General features: G+C 48.9%; 1 long non-coding RNA gene across 1 annotated transcript; it reads right to left on the bottom strand.

Annotated features, from left to right (window-relative positions):
- Nucleotides 1–4,374: 4,374 nt before the first annotated feature.
- Nucleotides 4,375–5,446, bottom strand: LOC123158023 (uncharacterized). The gene is made up of 2 exons (XR_006479230.1): nucleotides 4,872–5,446; nucleotides 4,375–4,779 (listed from the first exon to the last, which is right to left on the bottom strand). It is a non-coding gene; the product is annotated as an uncharacterized lncRNA (long non-coding RNA).
- Between the last annotated feature and the right edge of the window lie 973 nt (nucleotides 5,447–6,419).

Consider the following 6,419-nt stretch of genomic DNA (forward strand, 5'->3'; position numbering starts at 1 on the left):
TCAAAGCCTAACCTTTGTGGGACAAGGCTGAGAATGAAATGATTGCTAAAGGGGTCGAACCAGAGACATTGAGATGGCCACACCGTTGCTGGACTTGGTTGTTCGGGGTTGGCGGAACCTTGGACCCTGTATCAGGGAAGTGCGTTTGGATGGAAGAGCAACTGCGAATACCCGTCAGGAAGCTTCGACACTATATCGCCGCAGCACAGGAAGGGACGTTCGTTCCAGACAGAGAGAAGGACGAGCTCACAATGGCCCTCGGGAATCCTGAGCACCCTAGACGGACACGAGGCACGCCAGGCTCCATTCCGTGGAAGGCTAGGTTTCCGGACGCAGGGGGTTACAAAACCCAGGAGAGGAGGAAGAAAGTGGAGCATAGCCAACTGCAGGCGCTGCACGAAAGGGTACAAGGGCTAGGGGAACGAGAAGCAGATCACAGCAAACAACCTGCCGAAGCTTCCCCTGAAGCTACCACGCCATCTTAGCGGAGAAGCAGCATGTCTTCCACCGAGCAGACTCAGCAGCTGGAGCTTGTCTTCACGGGCTACCCCGTGGATGCTATCACAGAGTCTCAACATTGACACCTTATGACGCGATGGATGACATTGAAAGTCAAGGCGGCTATTGGCTCTGTTATACCTAATGAACCTGGCTCAACCTACCACGGCCAGCCGATTCCAGAAGTATATGCTAGGTTGATGGTGCATCAAATAACGGACGGATTTGAGGACCTTGAGCTTGACCACCCTACGGGTGAAGGGGAGATTCGGCTGGGTTCTTCTCTGAAGACTCCATGCCTATGGCGGAAGGAGCTCATCAACCTTCCGAACTGGATGCCGCCGCCTCCTCCTCCTCATCTGGCGAGTCAGGGCACTCCGCCTCCTCCTCCGCCTCCTCCGGCGAGTGATCGGGGCACTCAGCCTCCTTGTCCGGCGCGTGGCGGCACTACACCTCCTTCTCCGCCTGCACCCACGCGCCCGAGCAGCCAGCTGCCTCCTCCTTCTCCGCTTCGCCAACAAGGGCAGAAGAGACCCGCCGCAGCCCTGGCTGCTCCGGCGCGTCATAGTCCTTCTCCTCCGCCTCGTAAGCAAGCACAAAAGAAGACAGCCGCAGCCGCTCCGTCTGCTCCGGCGTCTAGCAGTACAGCTAGAGGCGGGAGGCAATACAGATACGGTCCATCTCTCAAGCCTCTAGAGAAGTTACCGTACGAAAGGACCGAGGAGGAAAACGCGAAGATCGTGCAGACCGAAGTGAAGGACTTCTTTGAAGGGTTGAAAGCAAAGAGACATCCACCTCCGGAGCAGAAGGTAGATCCGGTGAAAGCAAAGGCGCACTATCAATGCCCTGAGGAAACCACCAAAGTCTCCTCCGAAAACCAACTATGAGCGCATTACTGAAAAGGCATATCTCCAAGCGGAGCGGTCGGGAAGTACTATCAGTGATCAAAGGTTAAAAGAACGAGCAGCTGGGAAAACAATTGCCCAGCTCGGTGAACAAGCAAAGCAATCGTGCCCCCCCCCCCCGCTCAATGTGTCTAGCGACATCGCCGCTAATGCTCCGGGGACGGTGCCCGGTTATAGCAATCTTAGAGATTACATGCCTGATGATGTACATTTTGATTTCTTGGAGGTGGACGAACACAGATACGAGTACGGGAAGCCTCTCGTCAAAGATGAAAAATCTCTAACAATGATGATGCAAAGATTCCATAATTGGTACATGAAAACCTGCAGAGAGTCTGGGGGGACGAATACTTTGTATCTGAGAATTAAAGAGGAGCACGACCTCGTTGGAACTGATTTGTTGCATGTTCCATTTGAGGAGTTCTTCGAGTTCTTCATGTTGGGGAACGTTGCAGAAAATAAAAAATTTCTACGCTTCACCAAGATCAATCTATGGAGTCATCTAGCAACCAGAGAGAGGAATGTGTCTACATACCCTTGTAGATCGCGAGCGGAAGCGGTCAAGAGAACGGGGTAGAGGGAGTCGTACTCGTCGTGATCCGAATCACTGAAGATCCTAGTGCCGAACGGACGGCACCTCCGCGTTCAACACACGTACGGTTGGGGAAGACATTTCCTCCTTCTTGATCCAGCAAGGGGGAAGGAGAGGTTGATGGAGATCCAGCAGCACAACGGCGTGGTGGTGGAAGTAGCGGCGATCACGGCAGGGCTTCGCCAAGCTCAGCGAGAGGGAGAGGTGGTACGGGGGGTAGAGGGAGGCGCCAGGGACTAGGGTTCGGCTTCCCTCCCTCCCTCCTATTTATATAGGGGCCCTAGGGGGGTGCGCCGGCCCCTAGAGATCCCATCTCAAGGGGGCGGTGGCCAAGGGGAGGAACTTGCCCCCCAAGCCAATAGGGGCGCCCCCACCCCTAGGGTTTCCAACCCTAGGCGCAGGGGGAGGCCCAAGGGGGGAGCACCAGCCCACCAGGGGCTGGTTCCCTTCCCTCTTCATCCCATGGGGCCCTCCGGAATATGTGGCCCCACCCGGTGGACCCCTGGGACCCTTCCGGTGGTCTCGGTACAATACCAGTGACCCCCGAAACTTTTCAGGTGGCCGAAACTGGACTTCCTATATACAAATCTTCACCTCCGGACCATTCCGGAACTCCTCGTAACGTCCGGGATCTCATCCGGGACTCTGAACAACTTTCGGGTTACCGCATACTAATATCTCTACAACCCTAGCGTCACCGAACCTTAAGTGTGTAGACCCTACAGGTTCGGAAATCATGCAGACATGACCGAGATAGCTCTCCGGCCAATAACCAACAGCGGATACCCATGTTGGATCCCACATGTTCCACGATGATCTCATCGAATGAACCACGATGTCGAGGATTCAAGTAATCCCGTATACAATTCCCTTTGTTAATCGGTACGTTACTTGCCCGAGATTCGATCGTCGGTATCCCAATACCTCGTTCAATCTCGTTACCGGCAAGTCACTTTACTCGTACCGTAATGCATGATCCCGTGACCAAACACTTGGTCACATTGAGCTCATTATGATGATGCATTACCGAGTGGACCCAGAGATACCTCTCCGTCATACGGAGTGACAAATCCCAGTCTCGATCCGTGTCAACCCAACAGATACTTTCGGGGATACCTGTAGTATACCTTTATAGTCACCCAGTTACGTTGTGACATTTGGTACACCCAAAGCACTCCTACGACATCCGGGAGTTACACGATCTCATGGTCTAAGGAAATGATACTTGACATTGGAAAAGCTCTAGCAAACGAACTACACGATCTTGTGCTATGCTTAGGATTGGGTCTTGTCCATCACATTATTCTCCTAATGATGTGATCCCGTTATCAATGACATCCAATGTCCATAGTCAGAAAACCATGACTATCTGTTGATCAACAAGCTAGTCAACTAGAGGCTCACTAGGGACATGTTGTGGTCTATGTATTCACACATGTATTACGATTTCCGGATAACACAATTATTGCATGAACGATAGACAATTATCAACAAGGAAGTATAATAATAACCATTTTATTATTGCCTCTAGGGCATATTTCCAATAGTCTCCCACTTGCACTAGAGTCAATAATCTAGTTACATTGTGATGAATCGAACACCCATAGAGTTCTGGTGTTGATCATGTTTGCTCATGGAAGAGGTTTAGTCAACGGATCTACGATATTAAGATCCGTGTGCACTTTGCAAATCTCTATGTCTTCATCTTGAACATTTTCACGAATGGAGTTGAAACGACGCTTGATGTGCCTGGTCTTCTTATGAAACCTGGGCTCCTTGGCAAGGGCAATAGCTCCAGTGTTGTCACAGAATAGAGTGATCGGCCCCGACGCATTGGGTATGACTCCTAGGTCGGTGATGAACTCCTTCATCCAGATTGCTTCATGCGCCTGTGACGAAGCTAGCGTCGACATCACTACAAGAATCCTGTTAATCCATGATGGTCTTAATCCGTCACAGACCTTCATAAGTCTGTCATGGCAGGATATCCATGACAGATTTGAAATCCGTCATGTATATCGCGTCATAATTTGACCAATGCATGCTCCATGACAGTAATCCAAAACCGTCATGGATCCATGACGGTTCTTGACTGTCATGGATGGCACTTAACTAACGTGCTTACAACGACGTTAACTTCACTGCCACATCAGCATCTGAAATGGATCTGACGTGGTGGCCCATGAAGTAATCGGCCCAATAAGAATTTCGGCCCGCTAAATTTCAACGTTCTAAGACTGACATGCCCATGTGGTAATCAACCCGATTGAAAATTTGGCCCATTAAATTTCAGGTCAGTGCAAGGCCCACTTATTTCAGGCCAAGAGATTAACCCATCTGACATTTCTCTTGGTTTATGAAAAATTTGAGCCAATACCATTTAAAAAAAATGCTATGTCATTAAATAAAACGAAATTACATGAACATAGTAAAAAAATAACATTTACATAAAAGGAAAAAATACCAAAAATATAAAATTACAAACATTTCCGGACAGTACACATGTACAGGAGCAAAACGAGAGAAATGTCCCAAAGATTCTTCGGCAGAGAACACTCTATGCTACTTCCCAAGCTTGCACCCCACCACCCCTCTCACGCTGCCCATCGCTCGACGGACAACAACCGGGGGTCATTCAGATGCCTTTCTGGAGGTAGATCTAGTCGCCCCCTCCGACGTCATCGAAGGGTGCCGGCATCTTCACCACCATATCGCCTGGATCCATGCTCATGAGCAGTCAATCTACACATGGAACCGTCGTTTCTTGTGCGTGAACAAGATATACTGCATCGAAAAATCAGAAGAAAGTGTAGAAGACAGCCCGTGAAAAAAGTGTAAAAGACAGGGAAGAGGAGCTGGTGGGGCAGGGGACTCACTGCCCGTGGTATAGGCGACGAACGCGAACCCCTCGGCCCGACGGCATGGGCTCGGTGCTGGCTCAGTGTCGCCTCCGCGGCATGAGTCGCTTGCGCTCTACAACGACCCAAGCACCACCCGCATCGACGGCACCGCTGCCCCAGGTCCTAGGTCGGCCTTCAGAGGCGTTGCTCCCACCAGGGACGAGGGCGTTGTCGCGGCGTCAGATGGCTCCATCCTTGAGGACGACCGGTTGCCGCCACTGGGGACGACGCCGTTGTCGCGCCGTCGGGATGGTTGCAGGATGCGGAGGAAAGGATGGTTGTTGCTGGGGAGATGGTGGCCGGCTCCATCTGTTTTTTTGGTGCGGCCTCCTAGCAAGACCTGCCCGTGAATCGGGGGAAATGGAAGGGAAACGGCGGAGGCAATGGGAGTCAGGGATTGAGGAAGAAGAAGAACGAATTGGGGGAAGTTTGGTTTCGGCGGAGGTCTGTGCTTTTGCGGGGTTGGTGGAAGAAAGAAGAGAGAGACAGGCTTGAGTTATTGCCGTTGGATGTAGGTGTATCGGACGGTGGAGACGCTTGATCCGTGGGATGGTTGGAGCAGCCAATCAGAATGCAGGATTCTACCAACCCAGGATACATGCCTTTACCAGCCAGGAACCCTAGTGGACTAATGTGGACATTAACCCAGCCGAGTGACGGGGTGAGTCTGGCCCAGAATTGGATTTATTTTTCTATTTTGAAGTAACTAATTACGGCTCTTGTGAAGTGACTTACTTAGCCTATTTTTCTCTTGCTCAAACCTTAATTTCACCTTCTCATAAGGATAAGTTAACTTACATGTCACTTGTTATGCAAAACAAAAATGTTTTCTTATAAACCACAATACATTTTTACATTAATATATACTACATATATGTTCTTTCGTAAGAGTTTCAATAATTTTAGAATCTATTTCATATTTTCTATATTTCAAATGATTTTTCATGTGCTTACTGAAAATAATTCCTCTTTCAAGTACATGTATCTCAAAAGTTCTATAATATTTTCTATAGTTCAAATGAATTTCCACGTGTTTATTGAAGATGATTACAATTTGAACTTCATGTATCTAAAAAAAGTATTATAAGTTTAAGAAAAAGTATTTAAGTATATGTGTTTAATCTTAGCGCATGTCCTAAAAACGGATGAAAATGAATTGTGTGTGATTATTGAAAATTCGACATGTCATCCTCCCTACAGTTTGGCATGCTCATGACAGACCCGCTTGCTGCTTGCAGCGACACATGCATCACCCACATCGAATTTGAAGTATATCTGTTAAATGTCGGGAAATGCAGTTAGAGCATCTCCAGCAGAACTCTTAAAACGCAGACATGTAAACTGAGTTTTCAGTTCTCACAATGCCTCAGATACGGACCGAAAACAACGGCGGCAGAACAGAAACGTAAAATGAACGTGTAAAATTTGAAATCAGAACTTCACGGGAGAAATCAAACTACTTCAGTAGAACTAGCAGCGTTCGTAGTACTTGATCATCATACATATATCATACATAGCATATTT

Source organism: Triticum aestivum, chromosome 7B, assembly GCF_018294505.1.
Source record: "Triticum aestivum cultivar Chinese Spring chromosome 7B, IWGSC CS RefSeq v2.1, whole genome shotgun sequence".
NCBI lineage: Eukaryota > Viridiplantae > Streptophyta > Magnoliopsida > Poales > Poaceae > Triticum > Triticum aestivum.